This window comes from Xenopus tropicalis, chromosome 8 (genome assembly GCF_000004195.4).
Source record: "Xenopus tropicalis strain Nigerian chromosome 8, UCB_Xtro_10.0, whole genome shotgun sequence".
NCBI lineage: Eukaryota > Metazoa > Chordata > Amphibia > Anura > Pipidae > Xenopus > Xenopus tropicalis.
This window is the reverse complement of record NC_030684.2, coordinates 51,444,508-51,466,259: the sequence shown is the minus strand read 5'-3', so window position 1 is coordinate 51,466,259 and position 21,752 is coordinate 51,444,508. Positions and strand designations below refer to the sequence as shown.

Here is a 21,752-nt window from a genome sequence, read left to right as displayed (position 1 = left end):
AAGCTCTTATGATAAAATGGGTGTGGTTTGAAGTGCCTGCAGTTTAAAAAAGGGGAGTGGTCAAAAGTAAATAAATATAATGTACTGTTGCCCTACAGTGGTAAAAGTTGCCTGTTTGCTTCACAAAGACTGCTATAGTTTATATAAATACCCTGCACTGTAGCCATGGGGGCAGCCATTCAAGCTGGAAAAAAGGAGAAAAAGCACAGGTTACACAATGGATAAAAGATAAGCTCTGTAGATTTCAATGGGAACCTACACAGCTTATCTGTTCTCTGCTATGTAACCTGTGCCTTTTCTCCTTTTTTTAATGGCTGCCCCCATGGCTACACAGCAGCTTTGTTCATATAAATTATAGTTGGGTTTCTGGAGCAAAAACACAACTTTTACCAGTGCATGGCAACAGTACATTATATATTAGTTACTTTGATACACTCTCATTTTTTGGTGTTACTGTTTCTTTAATCATCTCTTTCACAAAATCTCTCCTGGAAACAATTAGTAAAATTTTAGGAAAGTTAACAGTTCTGGTCACTTCAGTACTTGCATGGGTATGTATAATCCGCTGCAAGCATGAGGTGAGGGAAATGAGGGGCCCCGCCGGCCTTGTGACTGGAACACTCCTGCCCAGCTTCTCTGCTGACAGTTCTGCAGTGTTGTGCTCTTGGGATTAATACAAAGTATAAACAGATGTGTACAAAACTCACTATTTACTATCTGAATTTTAAGATATGTAACGTTGTCATGTTTTGTATGACAACAATTCTAGACCCAATATTACACATGTGCTAACTAGCATGTTTTTTGTTTTTTTTGTTTTTTTACGACGACATTTGTTTCAGTAAAGTGCAAACATCTGCACCGTCCTTCCCATGTGAAATGTGATTGCCATTCTCGCCCAGCAAGCAGGCTATGCTAAATACACATTACTGGCTCTGCCTGGAAGCTTGCTTTGCAATAAAAATAGAATTTTACATAAACACCTCAGCAAATGCATCATTATAATTCCATATGAGGCAAATCAGAAAATGCTGTTTGCTCTGTGACAGAGATTAAAGGATTAAGCGGGGCTTGTGAGCACCAGAAAATGTGTGCTTTCAATTAACCATATTGAAATGAAATTTTAAAAGAAATAAATAAAAATACAATTTTCGATATAGTGGATCGGCCTTTCCCATTTGTGACATAAGCAGATAAACAACTCACCTAGCTCCATATATCATTTTCCCTATAAACAGTGCCCTTTGAATGACCCATTCCCAAAATAAGACCATGCTCAAACAAACTGTGGTAGGGCTCATTCATGTCTCGGCTCATAACTGGGCTAAATCACTTTGCTGGAGGCTGTTGCAGCTTTAGGAGAATCTCAGCATGTGGGCCACAGCGCCTATTGTTTTTAGTCAGCCCACCCATGTCAGCATGTGTGCTCTAGCCTCCTTATAAGTGGCATGAGGGTGGGTAGAGATAAGATGTCTATGAAGTCAACTGCTGGCACTTATGATTATGGTTGCCACTAGGCCGGTATTTTAGAGGTCTTTCCACTAAAACACCTGACAAGGCTGGGGCCAGTATTACAAATTTACCAGCATTGTAGTTGCCAGTAAATTTGTAATACCCTAAGACAAGTCACTGGCCCACCCTTGATCCACCCTTAATCTGCCCCAAATGTACTTTATTTTCTTCCCAGCTCGCTCCATAACACAACCTCGGCCCATCTCTAGCTCTGCTCCATTTATAACACTACTCCACCCTCTTTAAGTCACAACCCACCCCCTTTAGTTCCTGCCCCACGGGCCACTAAAAATGATTCAGTAAGGTGGCAACCCTAGTTTTTTGACCACCTATCTTTGCCATTAATACCTTTGGGCTGAGGGGCGGGCAGTGACATTACTTGCTGCAGGGTGATGATGATAACAGAGCAGGGAAATGGGTGGGCAGACTTGGCAGGGGAATGGGTGGGGCAGAGGTGGACCCACCTTGTAAATAGTGGTGATTGGCCAGAGAGGGTTAGGAAAGGGAAGGATTCATAGGTAGGGTTGCAACCCTCATTAAATTTTGCCGGAACATTTTTAATACCTGTACCAACCCTAGCTGGCGATTAACCTTGTCAAATACCAGCTGAATGGCAACCCTACTGATAATATCTGGTTGGTCAGTGAGGGCCATAACTCCCAGATTGTTATAATCTGGTTGCTGGGGACATACCATGTACCAAGGGTAAAAAAATGCCATTCTGAGGTAAGATTTAACACTGCTTTTCAGTTGTGCAACCTGAATAAAAGCTTTAAAAAACCCTGTAGAAACACTTGGGCCGTGACCTTGTACCTCCTTGTTGACTTTTAATATCCTTGTGTTTCATAGTAGGCAGCAGAGTAGCTATTATGTTAAACTCAAGCTGATATATTATTTCTGTTTTATTATCATATAGGGTAAAGTATTTTTTTCCTGCACTGCACAATTTTTGCTGTGTCTTACACAATACAACCTCCTTCCTCTCTTAGAAATACACACAAAAACTGCACATTCAGGGAAAAATGTTTAGTAATGAAGAACTTTCAGTTCCTATCAGTTTATGGGAAGATTTACGCATACGCGCAAGCAAAAATACAGCATATTTAAATGAGCAATTAGCGATTAGCATAGTGTAACTATGTAACTGCACCAGAGGTTATTGGCCAAAACAGAAAACCCAACAAATGGCCTCTTTGGCATGTATGAAGAGTGTCAGGCTAGGGTGTCTGGGGAAAACTGGTGCCTCAAGGGCCTCGCCCCCACCCCAGTTGCCCAGGTATTTATTTTCTCTCTGTAATAATAAAACAGTACCATATACTTGATCCTATCTAAACTGCATAAATCCGCTTTAGTGGCAAATAAAAACATACTGGGTTTATTTAATGTTAAAATATCTTTAGTAACCTTATATCACGGCGACCCAAATTATTAAAAAAAAGCATATCCAGAAACCCCCAGGTACTGAGCATTCCAGATAAATCTTCCCATACCTGTATAATACAAATGAATGCTTTGAAAATGTAAGAACATTTAGTAAATTTAGCCACAAAACACAAATGCTTATTTCTGGGTAGTTTCATAGTTTTTCACTTATTTACTGACACTTTTTACTGTCACTTTTCACAGTTTAGTAAATGTGTGAGTGAAATGCATATGGTTTGGCTGTTACTGTTGACTAACAGGAACTTCATGGCTTGACTGGACTTCCCTAAAAGTGCTTTTCAGATACTTTTCAAACCACTACCTCTGCTAGTGTATTTCCACATTAAAGTCTATTTCCTGTCATTAGAACAGTATCACACTATGAAGTAGGAAGCTGACATTATCTCTGCTGCTAAACCTCTGCGATTTAACAAAAAATCCAGCTTTTCTGGCTCGTTGAATTAAGGTGATACTAATAAAAAAGTCTTCACCAAGACTACTGCATGAATGATGTGAGAGATAGGGGTTGGGTAGAAGATAGGATGTTTGCTGCCTATGTGCCTCCTACTGCCCAGACCTTATGAATACAGTGCTGTGAAATGCAATCAGCACTGTATTCATCTATAATCTGTAAGTCAAATATCGTATATAGCACAAGGACCTGTGCTCACGGGTGCTGACAGCAGACCTTGCACCTTTTTTTTGGACTTTGCGCCCTGCCAGACATAAATGAGCCCTTAGTTCAACCCAGCAACTAATGCTGCCCACAAATAAAGAGACATGGTACAAATTACTGTGATCCAAAGAGAATTCCTTTGGTGCTTTCTGACTGTTATTATCCAATGACCCCCTTGCTTTCAGACGTTCCTGACGTCATGGGTGGGGCACGTGCCATTTTTTGGGCAGGCCAGTGGCAGGGATATGACACAGTAATGAGTGAATGGCTCATAGCCATATCATTCACTTTGATACCTGTTCCTTCTGGGTTGCCCGGGTGAAAATTGGACAGATGCCAACCCTAACAGTGACCCACAGAGGGTCAGCTCACAAATAAATACAATGAAGCTTCAGCAAAAAAGTGGGTATGAGGATGAAAGAAGCACACATGGTGGTGAAGCAGGAGTTAAACCTTTCACATCTTTTAAAGCATTCCAAATTTTTAATAGATTAAATTTAGAGGACTAATTTAAAATACATAATTAACAACATGCAGCAGGCTCGTTGAAGAATGCTGCAGCAGAATGTTTCCCAAGCGACACTCTCTAGTTACTTGGAATATGCTGTTTCTTTATGCACAATACTAGCTATGCTGTACATCATGTAGATAAGCATTGGCAGTGCCGCAGTAAATCACTTCCCTGTCCATCCCCAGCAGAGCTAGCTACATCAGATACGGGCACGATGGCCAATTTAGGCATTTACATGGCCCTAGCCTTGTTGGTAGAGCACATTTGAAAAACAGGTGGGCTTCATTTAATTTTCCATGCAAATTAGTGACGCTAAAAAAAGTATTTCTCTTTTATTTAAGGGGAAGTAAAGAAACTCTGCTATTGCTAGTTCCTGTTAATTGTGAATGGTTACATTCTTGCAATGTTTAAAAGTAAAAAGCCAACAGTCAGCTCCCTTTCACTAAGAGGAAGTGCCCAGGATTATGACAGAATGCTGACAGTCAGAGTTTGCCTAAACATTGCATGGCAATGCTTCATTAAATGTGCCAATTGCAAACACTTATATATCTTATATTATATTAGGTATTGGACATGCAGCTGATATTCCGGAAGGCCCGTCACTAATAAAGCAGACTATGAATACCCGCAGCTTGAATACCCACAGGAATCAGCAGATGGCAGTTGGGATTCCGGTCCCAAATTAACATGAAAATACAAAGAAATCAGGCACAGATTGCTTTGTACCATGCCCCGCTTTTTGTCTTCACCACAACAATCCTTCCGTCCACACTTCTCTTTGTTGTTTAATTTATTTCTTTCAATCATCCTTCATTAGCACTGACTAAACTCATTTTGTGTGACACAACCTATACAAATAGGCACGCACTATAAACATTAAAGCTCAAGCAATCTGCCATGTATAGAAAAAAACTACTTTAGCATGAAATGTTTAAACAAATGGCGCAGTGTCGTACATACTTAAAATAGCAGTACTATCTGACCTTTGTAATTATATTAGAAGAACAAATTATAAAAGTTATTTCCATCACAGAGTCATCCACACAAACCAAGGTACTAAGTGTCAACTAATAAGGTGTAGTGACATGAACTGTGGGTGGAGCGGGCAGATACAGGTGCAAAAGTGAAGAAGCTGAGCTGAAGCGGTAAATTGGGGTAAAACTACAAGTAATTACAAATTTACCTGCAAATACATTGTAGGTAAATTTGTAATGCTGGCCCTGGATCAAAAAAATGCCCAGGTGGCAACCTTACATGTCACATAGATAAAACAATATTCAAGCTAATATTGGTTTGGTCACAAGATTCTTTTTAACAGAAAGCCATTTCTCATGATACCAACATAAGGCCACACTAGCAAATAGCTGATTGTAATTGGCATGTACCACACTGGCTTCTCCGCCTAACTTGGTGTTTATGACTCAAAAGTGACCAAAAAAGATATACAAGGTAATGGTACCAACAGAGGCATGGCACTGCAATTGGCAGCCATTATAAACATATGGGATCTGTTATCTAGAAAACCATCTTCCATAGACTCCATTATAAGCAATAAAGTCAAATTTTCAAAGTGATTTCCTTTTTCTCTATATTAATAAAACAGTACCCTGTACTTGGTCCTAACTAAGATAACATTAATCCTTATTGGAGGCAAAACCTATTAGGTTTAATTCATTTTTAAATGATTTTTTGTAGACTTAAGGAATGGAGATTCAAATTATGGAAAGATCCCTTATCCAGAGCTGTCACCCCCCCCCCCCTATTTTTTGGGGAGTTACCCAGTCTTAGCTTGTCTCCCCCGTCTCCTCTTACCCAATGCAATTCTTCCAATTGTTGCCAAATCTCCTGTATTTCTCACTAAATTCCAGGTGCGCATGCACAGTAATGATTTGGTGATGTTATCAGAAGTGGTTGCCCATGTCTGGGTAACAATTTTTGCCTTCAATGCAACATTTGCATGTGTGAGACGTCACTTCTGGAAGCACATGTGCGTGTGCTGACCTCACTTCTGGGTAATTACCTTTCTTTGTAATATCCCTTCTAAGCCCTACTTTCCTTGGGGCCTCGTCACACAGATACGCGTGGAATGTTCTGCTTATTTTTATACCACTTCCCAATACAGGTGAAAAAATGAACGGCCTCTCCTCCATCAGCAGCTATAAATGTATCTCCATTTACTATTAATCACATTCCCTGTTCTGTCCGTACTAAAATCCAATCAGTGCAGCACTGATTTATTTATTTACCGGCAGTTGCTAGGCAAAGACTCTTCGCTGCTATGAGCACGCAATAAACTCACACTGCAGTATCACTGGGGACCAGATCCCTATCAAGCAAAAAACTGCACTCCTGCACTCACACACAGTGGCTTCAGCCAACCTTGTCTAATTGGGTCAGGTAAGAAAGACATCCCCTTTTTTAAAAGGAAAGATCAACTTCCTCCTTAACTCCTTATCATGACTTTACCCTTTAGTGCTATAGGGAATGTCAGTGGTGTTATATTTAGTACAACATAAATACCGTGTTTGCCAAAGACAGTAACTGTACGCATATATCCAACCGCAAAGTAGGCTGATATGCTACAAGTGATAAATACATGTCCCTATGAAATTATGGGGGGGTTAATGGCCGATCGCCATGTCAATCTGAAAGAGCCCTACCCGGTTTTCTAAACTGGGGAAACCAGGCAGGACGTTTTATCCCTGACAGCCTGGTTATCAGAAGGGCTGTCAGGAATTGTACTGTACCTTCTCCATTCATTCTGAACTGGGTTATTTGAGAAGTGAGAGGCTTTGGTGTGTGTGGTATGTACCAGTGTACAGAGATTCTACTTTACCAGGATCTTGAACCTCTCCCACCCTGCCCAGAGAACAGATGAAACATAAGGTGGCAAACTGGATATGACAAAAGGGTAAGCATGGACTAAAGCAGTGATCCCCAACCAGTGGCTCATGAGCAACATGTTGCTCCCCAACCCCTTGGATGTTGCTCTCAGTGCCTCCAAACCAGGTAGTTATTTTTGAATTCCTGACTTGGTGGCAAGTTTTGGTTAAATAAAAACAAGATTTACTACCAAATAAGCTGATAGTGTGCATAGAGGCTGCCTAATAGCCCTTATCTTAGCCCTTATTTGCCACTTCCATGAACTTTTATGATGCTTGTATTGCTCTCCAAGTCTTTTGACATTTGACTGTGGCTCACAAGTAATAAAGGTTGGGTATCCCTGGACTAGAGTAAGACATATGAGACAATAGGAGACAAAAGATGTTTTTCTTCTTTATTATATCAGACAGGAAGCAATGTGCTCATATAGCATAATCTCTGCTGAATCAAGATAATAACTTTCATGTTGGTTTTTCTCAACAGTGTGCTGTAACAAAACCATACAAAACATTTGCCACATTGTAGTGCTGGGGTTGTAGCAATAGCTGGTGATTCAAAGTTTAATGGACTATATTATCAAAGTTTTTGCCCAAAAATAATTTTTGTCATAAATTTTGATTTACTTCAATTATGAAGTAGGCAGTGCACTGTGCCTTATAGTTCCATTGTTACATATAGTTACATAGTGTATATATTCATATAGTTACATATTGATTTGAAAAAATACATAATTCCTTCAAGGTCAACGCCTCAAAATCACACCAGTGCAAATAAATATACAGTATATACACATACCTATACAGACCATACACTCCACAGGCTTTAAAGCAATTATTATTGATTAGCAAAGGGACATTGATCTTGCCCATTTTTTTTGCTATACACACTGGCAGAAAAAAGGATATAATATATTGTATTTTTAATTTATTTAAAGAAAAGTAAGACTTTAAAAGGGTAAATAAAATATTTAAAACATATAGAATAACATTTTTGATTATTCATTTTTATGAGCACTGATATATAAAAAATAGATAGACAGATAGATCCTCCTTTGCCTAAACAAAATCTGCATATTTAGGGATTAATCTGAAATGCTGCCAAGGAACTGCAGCACACGAGCATCAACTGAGGTTAAGAATAAGCATGCTGCTAGGTTTTGGAGTGTTAATCAAAGTCTTTAGAAACATATTAAAGATAATTAATGAAACTAATGTGTGGTAATTAATACAACCAAATGTGTGGAAGCTCAGTAGAACACCTGCCTGGCGATGTATTATGTTTCCTTCCTTCGCCATGTCCCCATCAACCCACTAATGGAAATGGTAACCTTGAGAATACAATTTTAGCTCCCAGCAGACAAAGAGATCCCTACAGTAACCTTTTCAACATCACACATTAACCTCTTTACAGCACAATATGCTTTAGGAAATGATAGTTTACAAAAAAATACACCAATAGTTTACAAAACAGGGAGAAAGGCTTCTAGTACTGGGGTGGGGGCGTTGTCTTAAACTGGGGCCCACCAGAAGATTATGTGGTACTCCGACACTTGTAACTGAATTGCCCCAGTTGTGGAGAAGGTGCAAAACATAAAAGGCACAAATGTTACTCAGAAGTAGCAGCCCATCTGACTGATCTGATCATTTCAGCCCAGGGTCAATGATTGGATCATAATAAGAGAGAGAGAACCACATCAATGTGCTCATACAATCCTTGCCTATTGGATTTTCCAGTCTGCCCAATTTTCGGCCTGATATGGCCCCTTACAAGAGCCAATAAGCTGCTGATTTGGTATAGATGGGCCATGTATAGCCAACCTTTAAATGTACCACAGTTCAAACTGTATATTAAAATGATTGTAGAAGCTGTTACTGCATTCCTATATATACTATAGCACCATAGACATCACTTCCAAATACTGCAACTGGCTACTTAAGCCACAGCCATCATTGCTAGCACAGGTGCCACTACAATATTCTATTTTCTTGACAATTCTTTACTTACTTCTTCGTTGTAAAAGTTTGGGGAAGGCCCTCTCCTGGTTAAAGATGTTAATAATACCCCGCTGCACACAGCAAGGCCCATACAGAATGGATTTGCTGAGACTGGAATAAAAGAACTTGACTGTCCTGTACAGATCCTGGACCTCAAGCCAACTAAACACCTGTGGGATAACCTGGATTTATTTTACACAATAGAGATTTATTTTACACAGCTTTTTACACTGTTTTTCTGGTTTTAATTGTTTTACACAGTATGATAAATAGGCCCCTAAGTCAAGCCTGATCCTTAACATCCCAGCAGCTCCAGCAATATACCTGTTACTAAATGGAAGCAAATCCCACCAACGTTCTAGTGAAAAGCCTTCCCAGGAAAGTAGAGGCTGCTTTAGCAGCAAAGTGAGGACCAACTTCATTGATATAGTAGAAATCAGATGCTGGATAGGTTGGAGTCCAGATACTTATGGGCATGTAAGGTAGCAGGAGACTGAACAGCCAATTATTCTCGTAAACGTAATTCATGTAATTCTATCATTAATGCAATAGACCTTTATACCTGTATTTTCTGTATTTTACTGACTTTCTCCAATTTCTCTTCTCTGAAATGTAATGGTATTTGTTCGGTAGGCTACTTGATCCGAACAACCAGAAATCATTTTTATGGTTATAATTCTATTACTGCGTTATAATATACAAGATGGCATTTTACAAGACACCAAATTATACATGAGAAAAAACATCAACTGTCTTCAAATATAGCTGTCTACATCACAATACTATATGCTGACTTTGAATTACACCTCCCCATAACGTTCCATATATCCTGCATGTCCAAACAAAAGTAAAAAGAGAATCTGAGTAACTGTCAGAATGGGCGTGTACTCCATGGTATCATTAAGGCAGACTTTCTTTACAGCCTTTCCATGCACAACAAATCACCACCTGGCTGCATTTGAAGCAGACTACAGAGCATGGCTTGGCACCTGTGGAGTTGGAGATTGCCCTGAACTGCCAATGTCCTACTGACACCTGAAGAAGCATCTAAAGAGTCAGTCTTCCCTGTATACCAATAAAATGCCTGTCTGGCTTGCTTTGCTAAAATCAGAACTAAATGCCTGCATTTTGCCATACAGACAATAAAAAGCAGATAGAAGTCGCCATGTGGCCTGAGATGCAGCAGCTGCATTGTGTTTCATTGTGGAAAATGACTGTTTCTATACCCACAGCTCCTCCAGCAACTCGGTACATTCCATAGGCTTGCATTTAAATACTACCATATGCAAAACTGACTGCTTGTCATCCGCCAGCATAGAAGGAAATGAGGACATATTTCAAGTTGGGATAATATAGCGTGGCCCCTCCAATCCAGCACACACATTTCATTGAATGGATTACCGCAGGCTAAATCCATATATCATCTCAGCCAGGTATAGTGATAATACAGCTCCATCTCGCTGCTGCGCCAAACCCTGCCAATGCCCTTTAGCCACATTAACAGACACAGCTGGCGCTGCAGGGGTTAAGCTCCTATTGCTGCCCAGTAGCAGGCGCAGGAAGGAACAATTCATTACAACGCGGAGCCGCTATAACCCGGGTAGCAAACAGATTGGCAGCTAGCAATCAATACTCCCATGCCGATGTGCCATTGACTCGGCTTGGATACAAGCAAGCGCACCCCACACATCTGCATAGTTACGGGCACACACCAGCTGATGCCTATGCGCTCTGGGTGCTGCGCGGAAAGCTTGCGATTATAACGCATTCGGCTGTAAATACCTACAGTATAAGCGGCTACCTGCTGCTAGCGACCCGTGTGATTCATCCCATTTGCAATGCTGTATATACGCCTCGGCACATGAGCTGTCTCCCTTATGGCTCAGGGTATCCAGTCACGTCAGTGTCCCTTACCTGCCGGTGCCTTCCCGCACACCTTCCGCTACTCCCACTGCCAGGCTGTACACTCGGTCCCTCCTCAAGCGGCTGCGGAGCACTTCAATGGCTTATCTGCTCCCCATGACACAGACAAGAAGCTCCTTCTGATCTGCGATAGATGCTCCGGCTTCTTGTTCCTGCAGCCAGGCGGAAGTGATCCTTCCTGCATGCACAGAGACAGACACACGCACAGCCGCCGCCGCCGCACAGATACATGCACACAGACACACACACTAGTGACACACAGAGAGACAGACAGCTGACAAAGGCATAGACAGCTGAGCAGAGAGAGAGACAGACAGCAGAGCTGTTAAGAGGCACATACAGCAGAGCTGGGAGCCTGGAAGAGACAGCAGAGCTGAGAGAGAGAGACAGACAGCAGAGCTGGGAGAGAGACAGCAGGGATAGGAGACATATACAGACAGACAGCAGAGCTGAGAGAGAGAAACAGACAGCAGAGCTGAGAGACACAGCAGGGCTAGGAGACCTATACAGACAGACAACAAAGCTGAGAGAGAGACAGACACAGCAGAGCTGAGAGACACAGCATGGTTAGGAGACCTATACAGACAGCAGGCTGAGAGAGGGACAGACAGCAGAGCTGAGAGATACAGCAGGGCTAGGAGTCCTATACAGGCAGACAGCAAAGCTGAGAGAGAGACAGACACAGCAGAGCTGAGAGACACAGCATGGTTAGGAGACCTATACAGACAGACAACAAAGCTGAGAGAGAGACAGACAGCAGAGCTGAGAAACACAGCAGGGCTAGGAGACATATACAGACAGACAGCAAAGCTGAGAGAGAGACAGACAGCAGAGCTGAGAGAGAGCAGAACTGAGAGACAAAGCAGGGCTAGGAGTCCTATACAGACAGACAGCAAAGCTGAGAGAGACACAGACATACACGGCAGAGCTGAGAGACAGACAGACACAGAGAGCATAGCAAGAAGAGAGACAGACAACAGAACAGAGAGAGATTAGGACCACAGAGCTAGGAAGAATACAGTCCAGTACAAACCTTTGCTCCTTCATTCAGATTCTCTTTCTATAGTATGACTATTGAATATTCAATGTATTTAATACAAGTGTTTATATTTAAAGCATAATTTGTAAGAAAAAGACTGCAACTTCCAGTTTCCCCTTTACGTGCATTGTATTTGCCAAGCGTCCCTAGTAGGGGCTATCCAGGGACAGTTCTTGGTATTCACTCTGTCATAGGCATTTTTGGTCCCAAAAACTGTCCTGGGTTTTTAAAAGTGACCAACTCCTAAGAAGTATTTAAATGTAGCTAGAAATCAGTTTTCTGTGTCCTCTCCGAGTGCCTGGTGTTTCATACCTTATTTATGTGCTGCATCCATGTATACTAAGTGCTACCACTATCATAGTTGTGAGCCATTTAAATAGTCAAAGCTAACAAAAAGCAAACATTTTATCTGTCCAAAACCTACAAATAAACTATATTTAGCAGCAACAGCAGAAGTTCTACTTTAAGGGTGAAGACACACAGAGCTACTAGTAACAGCTACTTGTGACTACTAAAATAGACCATGTTGATCATTTACTGATAATTGTCTCTACGTGTGTTTTAGCAGAGGCAGTTCTCAGTATTGTCTATGGCAGGGTATTTTCTGGAGTTTAATAGCAGTGAAAAGGTAGCTGCTGCTAGTAGCTCAGTGTGTCTTCACCCTAAAAGAGAAAGGTTGTAACTCTATATAATATAGAACATGCTTTGCAACATCTGAATTATCAAATGAGGTACATTTAAGACCAACTTTCCATTTTTTTGCTATAGTTTGTACAGGAGCAGAGGCCAGCTCTATGTTTTAGCTCCCACCCTTCCCAGCTACAGTCAGGTGATCCTAGTGGAGCCAATAAAAGGGCAACAATTCGGGGATTTTAACCTTGAAACCAAGTAAGTTGCATGTAAAACTTAGTCCCTTTGTAAAATGTATATTGAAGCAGTAGAAGTCTTAAATTGCGTAAGTCAGTGTAGGGCTGGCCAGAAGGGATGACCTTTACATACAGTGGCTTGCAAAAGTATTCGGCCCCCTTGAACTTTTCCACATTTTGTCACATTACAGCCACAAACATGAATCAATTTTATTGGAATTCCACGTGAAAGACCAATACAAAGTGGTGTACACGTGAGAAGTGAAACGAAAATCATACATGATTCCAAACATTTTTTACAAATAAATAACTGCAAAGTGGGGTGTGTGTAATTATTCAGCCCCCTTTGGTCTGAGTGCAGTCAGTTGCCCATAGACATTGCCTGATGAGTGCTAATGACTAAATAGAGTGCACCTGTGTGTAATCTAATGTCAGTACAAATACAGCTGCTCTGTGACGGCCTCAGAGGTTGTCTAAGGGAATATTGGGAGCAACAACACCATGAAGTCCAAAGAACACACCAGACAGGTCAGGGATAAAGTTATTGAGAAATTTAAAGCAGGCTTAGGCTACAAAAAGATTTCCAAAGCCTTGAACATCCCACGGAGCACTGTTCAAGTGATCATTCAGAAATGGAAGGAGTATGGCACAACTGTAAACCTACCAAGACAAGGCCGTCCACCTAAACTCACAGGCCGAACAAGGAGAGCGCTGATCAGAAATGCAGCCAAGAGGCACTGGTGACTCTGGGGGAGCTGCAGAGATCTACAGCTCAGGTGGGGGAATCTGTCCATAGGACAACTATTAGTTGTGCACTGCACAAAGTTGGCCTTTATGGAAGAGTGGCAAGAAGAAAGCCATTGTTAACAGAAAACCATAAGAAGTCCAGTTTGCAGTTTGCCACAAGACATGTGGGGGACACAGCAAACATGTGGAAGAAGGTGCTCTGGTTAGATGAGACCAAAATGGAACTTTTTGGCCAAAATGCAAAACGCTATGTGTGGCGGAAAACTAACACTGCACATCACTCTGAACACACCATCCCCACTGTCAAATATGGTGGTGGCAGCATCATGCTCTGGGGGGGCTTCTCTTCAGCAGGGACAGGGAAGCTGGTCAGAGTTGATGGGAAGATGGATGGAGCCAAATACAGGGCAATCTTGGAAGAAAACCTCTTGGAGTCTGCAAAAGACTTGAGACTGGGGCGGAGGTTCACCTTCCAGCAGGACAACGACCCTAAACATAAAGCCAGGGCAACAATGGAATGGTTTAAAACAAAACATATCCATGTGTTAGAATGGCCCAGTCACAGTCCAGATCTAAATCCAATCGAGAATCTGTGGCAAGATCTGAAACCTGCTGTTCACAAACGCTGTCCATCTAATCTGACTGAGCTGGAGCTGTTTTGCAGAGCTGGTAGAGACATACCCTAAAAGACTGGCAACTGTAATTGCAGCAAAAGGTGGTTCTACAAAGTATTGACTCAGGGGGCTGAATAATTACGCACACCCCACTTTGCAGTTATTTATTTGTAAAAAATGTTTGGAATCATGTATGAATTTCGTTCCACTTCTCACATGTACACCACTTTGTATTGGTCTTTCACATGGAATTCCAATAAAATTGATTCATGTTTGTGGCTGTAATGTGACAAAATGTGGAAAAGTTCAAAGGGGGCCGAATACTTTTGCAAGCCACTGTAGTTGGCCAGCTTGAAGTATATTGCAATATATGGACAAGGCATTTCTTGGTAGCTTAATGCACAGAATGTCTTAATGTCCTATATATATTGATAATGGTAAGTGCAGAGGATCTCTTGTGGTCTATACATTTTAGACCAACCCCCTTTCTACACCAACCAAACCCAGTTACACCTTGACACTCTACCAATGCACCCAAACTCCACCCACTTTCCCCTGAAGCCCAATTCCTTTTTGCATTTGCGATGTCGCACTGTCCAGCAAAAAAACTTGATCTTTGCGAAGTATTCTATATAGCAAGAGAACCAGGGGCCCTATTTACCTTCACACATAAATACCGTTATACAACACGTATCTGTCATCTGCTCTGTGTATGTGTGCCTACTTCCCTAATGGATCTTGAATTGCAGTCCTTGTGGATATGTAGCAGCTTATGCATTTAAAATATATTAGATCTTCTAAGGCAATGCACAGTTTACCAGTGCAGGGTAAGATTACATAATGTTTCAATGTATATACGACCCTTATATTGTTGGTGCTACTGACCCTTAACTTTGCTAACCATTGTAGTTTTTTTATTTTTGTTTTTAAACTCTCAATAATCGTCAGATTATTGTGTGTTTTGTGCTGTGACTGTTGTGTATGTCTGTCTGTAGCACCTTGTAATGAGCACCAACGCTGATTTTTATTTGTGTTTCCCTCCCAACATGTAATCTAGAAACGAGGTGTAGAATAAAAAAAATACGGGTAGAGTAAACCTATGTTGCAAAATAGCTCTCTGGAAAATCTGAGATAGGGAGAACAAATATGAGTTATGTGTAATTGTAATGAAGCGTTGCAAAAGGCTGTGTTGCATATTTGCATTGCATTTTTCAATTAAATCCTACAGGTTAGTATAAAACTTTAAAGGTTTTAAAATGTATCTGTAGGGACCCATAGGGTTAATGTGCCCCTACGGCTTTAAACCCTACCTTTCCTTTTCTCCTTGTTACTGGGCAAGGATTAATGTATATATTTGCTATTTAGTGTGCTCTACATTATTGACTTAAGGCTACACCACACTTTAATATAGTGTTAGGAAAGGGGTGGTTCTTTCTTCTTGGACTGCAGCAGCTGACCAGAATGGATGTCTCCAGGAAGCCTGGGATCCACATGGCCTAGAAGGTTAGGCCCTAAGGGAACAAATACCCCTTAGAAGTCGGGGAGCAGGGACCTCATGAATGAGGGAATAGCAAGAGTAGAATATCTCCTGTTATCTCATTTAGCAACGTGAGATAGTAAGACTTATTTAGTAAATTAGAGGACTAGTCTCTTTAAGGGTGAAGGCACACAGAGCTACTAGTGGCAGCTACTTGTCATGGCTACTAAAATAGACTACAAGGCCGAAACTAGGGGTAGGCAGAAGAGGCAGCTGCCTAGGGCGCAACGACTAGGGGGCGCCAGGCAGAAGCCTCTCTTGCCTACCCCTAGTCTGTGCGCTCCATTATATTTGCCCCCACCGCTTGTGATTACTCGGCGGAGGCAATGGACTATCGCTTCGCAACCCCCCCCACGTGCCCAAAACTGGGGGAGGGCGGGGTTTGCGTTAGCACAGTTGCAGGGGCGAGGTGGCCGACCGGGTTGCGTAGGTTGCCCGGTCGGCTCAGCCTGCCTCAGATAGACTATGCTGATCATTTACTGATAATTGCCTCTACATGTGTTTTAGAAGAAGCAATTCTCAGTATTGTCTATGGCAGGGTATTTTCTGGCATTTAGTAGCCATGGAAAAGTAGCTGCTACCAGTAGCTCTGTGTGTCTTCACGCTTACAGGTTCTGCAGCCTTATTGTAGGGACCACAATTAAGACACAGGTATCAGGCTAGTGCTTATCCCTGAACCACTGTCGGCTGTTTGGGATCTGGTCCAATAAGGTGGACATCATAAGGACAAAAGACTATTTCCCAATACTATCCACAGTGGTGCAGAACTGTTCCATATCTATGGCACCATCTATTGAGTCTGCCTTGCTTTAACACCTCATGTGCTGTGAGTATAATTGCTGAACCCTGCTATTACATCTTTGCATAAATAAACCAGTTGTTAATTAGTTCATCAAAAGCTTCTGGTGTCCATTTGCTTATTTACTGCATTTTACACTTACACGTTGCAATAGGAGGTGTAGTTATACAGCACCCTCCATATAGTAACTTCCCCTTAGCAAAGGCCCATCCTGTAGAAGAGCAGTACAATGTACCCCATGCTCTATCCTTAGCTGGATATTTTGACTTATATAGCCAAAAAGGGGTTACTTTCTATGGCAATTCTCTATTGCAATTCAAACAGTAAAAAATGGGCAATGCAGCAAAGAGCAAAAAGAGCAGACTTATGCCATGCCCTGAAGGATTTTTCTGTGAGAATGAAGTCTGATACCGAAAAACATGTGTATACAAAAGAAGAAATTAAATTCTGTTTCTTTTGACAGAGGACAGTGCTTATCGCTGTATTTACATAGACCTTTCTGATAGCGTTTACTTAATTTTTACCCTTCCTTTTCATTTAAATTCAAAGGGAAAGATTTAAGCACCAAATACGTTCCAGAAGAAAAAGACCTGAAAAAATACACAATGGATAAATTATGTGTTTTTGTCATAGTGTTTTCAAACTAATGCTTTCTTTTACACCAGATTTTTACACAGAGGTTCCTGATCAATGTGTGTGAATGTAATAAGGTGAATGTAATTTGTAATTGTAAGCTCCACTGGGCAGGGACATTCCAGGGACTGGAAAGTTATATAATCTTTGCAAAGTTTTGTGTAGGTGCCTATGTGGCCCTCATGAATACAGTGCTGCTGAATGCAGGCAGTGCAGCATGACATTTTGGCACTGGGCGGGGCACAAACATATAAAAAAAGGCATGTTGCAGTCTGTCCTCCATTTTTGTAAATACATTTTTTTTTCTGCCATATGTTATAAGAGGTGCAAAGTTTGCCACAGGTGTAGTAGGTCATATCAACCAATAAGATGCTTTCTTTTAAACCAGTGACAATTAAACTTGCTGATTAATTGATAAAGGTGATTAGATTTGTAGAAAATGTGTCCTTTTTATTGCATAATCCAATAAAAGGTACAGATTCTGTATTCTGCACAAACTAAGGAGCAAAACCTCAGTTTCCCATGCGAGCAAGGATTCTAGCAAGTTTATAAATTAGCAAATTTTGAATTTTAACCAAAAATATCTCCCCTAGTGCCTGGCCAGGATGAATCTCTCAGCTATGAATGTACAGGGGTGCACATACATCCAGGCTCATGTGGAGGAGCGGGGTCCCCCCAAAAATTGTGGAGGGAGGCATGTGCGCTTAAGTTAGACCACTGTTAATATAGGCCTTTTTAGACCACTATACCAGCTCGCTTTTGTGCAAGGTGATTGCTACCTGCCTCTATATGTTTCAAATGCAGGAGGATCCCTGTCAGCTGATCTGAGCATGCATTTAATCATTGACTATTGTATGTGGGAAGAATCACACCTAACTGCAAATGTGACAAAACTGTAACTAGATTAGCAGAATTATAATCCTGGAATAGCAGTTTTATTATTGGTAAATATTCTTGCATCTGCAATTAAGACACAAAAACTCGTTGTGTCTATTTGCCCGTTATTCATAGTGAAATGCAAGTTTTGTGCCTCCAAGTCTCAAAGTGCAACTATCACTCGTTCTTTTTTATTACTGACATTTATTTCAATACATTTTACTTTTCCATGAAATCACAGTAAAACGTGTGAATAAAGTTTTTTATTACACATTTCTGATTCAGCAGCAGAGCACATACTGATGATCAGTATTTCCATCTAGGCCTGTGATGATTGTGTTGGCTAACTGAGAAATGATCAGCATCAGACTGCAAAAACACAGTGTCCGTATGAATAAAACAAAGCGCAGAGGTGCAGCCAGACGAGTGCCCTCTAGGATACTCATCTGCATATTGACTAGACCACTTGTTCCCAGTGCCAGCTCTCCCCTGGCCTCTTGCTTTCATCCACTGACAGCTGCTACTGAGACTTTGTGGCCATAAATATGGAAACACAAAACATCCTTTAAGCTAAGTGCTACTGAGGTTTAGGAACAAAGTTGCTAATGGGGACTCTATTCTGCATCGTGACAGAACTACATATTCTCAGCTGCAGCAATGTAGCACATTATATTATCCCACTCTAAAAGGCATAAATTGCATTTTTAAATGGGATCAAAATATTTGCTCAATTCAAGCATACTTTGCCATTTTATTAAGGGTCACACATGCTGAGAGCTGTAGTGCATCAACATTAGGATTGTAACATTCCTCAATAAAGCTCCCTAGAGCCAGCAGTTACATTAAAATGCCAAATGTTTCTCAAGTGTGAATCCTACCTATGTAAATCTGGCTCCATGTTCTTTGTTGCTGCAACGAGAGCTGCAAGCTTTTAATACAGTTTTTTTTCTGTCAAATTGCAATGAATGAATACAATCAAGGCCACATTTCCCTATCTTTATATGTAAGATAGCAGCAGAATGACTGGTAAGCAGCATTCTTATTAGTGAATTCTCTTGCATTTGTTATTGCAATGGTCAATTTCTCTAGTGGGGCACATATATGGAGGACTGAGATGCAGATTAACCTTCTCTTGATTAAATATAACGTCCTGATTAAATAATTATTCCTAAGGTTAGAGCAGTCTGAGTCCTTTAGTAATTTCAGAACATTCTGTCTGATAGGCTATACAAACATCATGCCAACAGATGGTGCTAGAACCTAACAATGCAGTTCCTACTCCAAGCGACTGTTCTGAGAATATTGAGAATATTTTTTTTTAATAAAATGCATTATATTCTGCTTAGGTCTCTGACACTTTTTAGCCAGCATAGATCAGAATCAACTGTAATTATATTACTGCAAGAAGATGTGGGAATACCATAATTCCTATATTTCTGTGCCCTGTTAATTACATTGACTTTGAGCATCTTTTAGCCAGGCCAGTAAAATATAGGCCGGATGGCAACCTTATGCGTGAATGTGAAACTACCAGTGGCCTATAATGTAACATTTAAAAGCTGTGATTATATTTCTGTTCACCCATGTTTGATACCATTGCCACTAATGTAATTCAAGTAATTTATAATACCATATGTCTCCAATAACTTTGAGACATAGCATTGCTGTATCTTTGTTCTGGACTGGTGCTTTAGAATAAAAACTTTAAAGAAAGAATCAACATTAGTACTAAGCAGCATTTTAATTCCTAGCAAGCAGCTTGGAGGCCATCTTACCTGGCCAGAAGTGAAGAAGGTAGCCAAAAGAAGAAACAGTGGTTAGTAGCAGAACTAAATGAAATGGGAAATACGTCAGAGATAATAGAAACATGTTGCTCATCTCCCTCTTAGATGTTGCTCCCAGTGGCCTCAACATAGGTGCCCATTTTAAAATTTCTGGCTTTGAGGCAAGTTTTGGAAACATAGAGACCACATTTTATTCCAAGCAGAGTCTCCATCAGGCTAGCAGCCCACATGGGGCAACCAAATAGCCAACCTGAGTTTTTATTTAGCATCCCCAAGGAACTTTTTGTATCTTGTGTGGCTCACCGATACTTTTTAACATCTGAGTGTGGCTCACATGTAAAAAAAGGTTGGGGATCCCTGCTCTAATCTAAAGGGGTGACCTCTGGTGTGCTAATTGTTTTTATGGGGAAACATCCCTTATCTGCCTATAATCCCCTCTAATGTACTTGTATAGAGTAATTATGTTCCCTCACAAGCTCCTCTTTTCCAGAAAAACAACCCCAACCAGCAAGACTGGCTTCTGTGTCATTGTGATAGCACAGACCTCCCTGCCTGAAGGAACATCAAAAATTGCTTGTTAGATTTGGATACAGGTATATATTGTAAATCAGAGGAGTTTTACCACCTTGATTTTTGGCAATACTAGAGATATTTATACATGTTGTTGCTCCAGTTTGTTGGGAACACAAAATCAATGCTGTGGTACGAAAATGATAAATTGGCCATTTTGTGCCTCAAAATCGACTGTGTCACAGCATGATAAATTGTCTGTTTTAAACTGCATTTTGCGTTTGGCAAAAGTAAAGTATTCTGCTGAAACCTCTTCTGTGCTGCAAAATTGACATTTTATAAAATCCATGTCAGGTCGCAAAATCAATGTTGTTTAACCTTTTAAGCAATTATGTAGACACAGCTCTTGCTTAGCAGTTCTAATGGAACTATATCATTCATATACAGCCCTATAACAAAATAGTGGTCTGTTGGTGGGTTCTGATTCACGCATGGTATGCTTTGATCTGGCAAAACTTGAGTCCTAGAAGGGGCCCTGACAGGACCTGACAGCAGCTCTGCATTTTGGGCTCTTAAGCACTGGTGAACTGGGGCCCACATAGGAGTTTGAGTGATGCAGTATTTCTATATAGAGAGATATTTAAAAAAGGTTTCCTTTAAGGGTTTTTAGTAAAATGTCTGAATATTAAACCATGCAAAAGTGTATAGACTGGGCTAAATCTTAAACTAAATTCAGGATTCCATGCATCCCTATGGTATATGTAAAGAGCTTATCCTGCTTAGATGTGATCTGGCCTCTTCTGAATCTGGGAATATAAACAGCATGTCAGCACCCAACCAGTAGTGTCAAATGCACAAATAAAACATTGATCTCTGCTTGTGTAATGCCCACTTGCCCAGATGCCAACTGTCCCTAATTTTACACATACTCCATATATTTGGTCCAGTGACGAGCACCATTGGGGGAAGGAGAGCCTGTAGTACAGGAAGGCAGAGGAGGTATGTACCTGCCCCCCCTACTGTTGTGCCATACAGTGGCCTCCTGGCCAACCTGAGGTGACCTTTCAGATGCCACCCACTCTCTGCACTAAAAGAGCCATAATTCTGATTTAAAAATCAAATTTCCAGCTCTTGAAGTTACCATAAGCAGCTTTTTGTTGCCCCTAGTAAATTTCAGGCTGCAGCAACCTGAGATGAGTTTCTCAACTCCCCTCATGGTAGCAGCGCCCCAGGCACCCTAGGCAGGTGTCTCTACTGCCTACCTCTAGTTCCTTAGTACCTAACCTGATGAGAGTGTAATATTAACACAGAAAAAAAAGCTTGTGCAGAGTATTCCTTGTATGTTAAATAACAAAGGGGTGTCTAATGTAGCGCTAAGGCAGGTTTATTCTCATTGAACAACTCCCTTCCAACTGTAAAAAAGCTT

The 21,752-nt window shown here is 41.0% G+C and overlaps 1 protein-coding gene across 2 annotated transcripts in view; it reads right to left on the bottom strand.

Moving 5' to 3' along the window:
• Positions 1 to 11,139, bottom strand: part of pak3 (p21 protein (Cdc42/Rac)-activated kinase 3) — a 121,960-nt gene extending 110,821 nt beyond the window's left edge. The window contains exon 1 of one of the 2 annotated variants that reach the window (XM_012969188.3): positions 10,913 to 11,139. The gene's annotated coding sequence lies outside the window, so the exon portion shown is untranslated. The remainder of the gene's footprint in view (positions 1 to 10,912) is intronic. The other variant, XM_004916851.4, reaches the window with a different exon arrangement.
• Between the last annotated feature and the right edge of the window lie 10,613 nt (positions 11,140 to 21,752).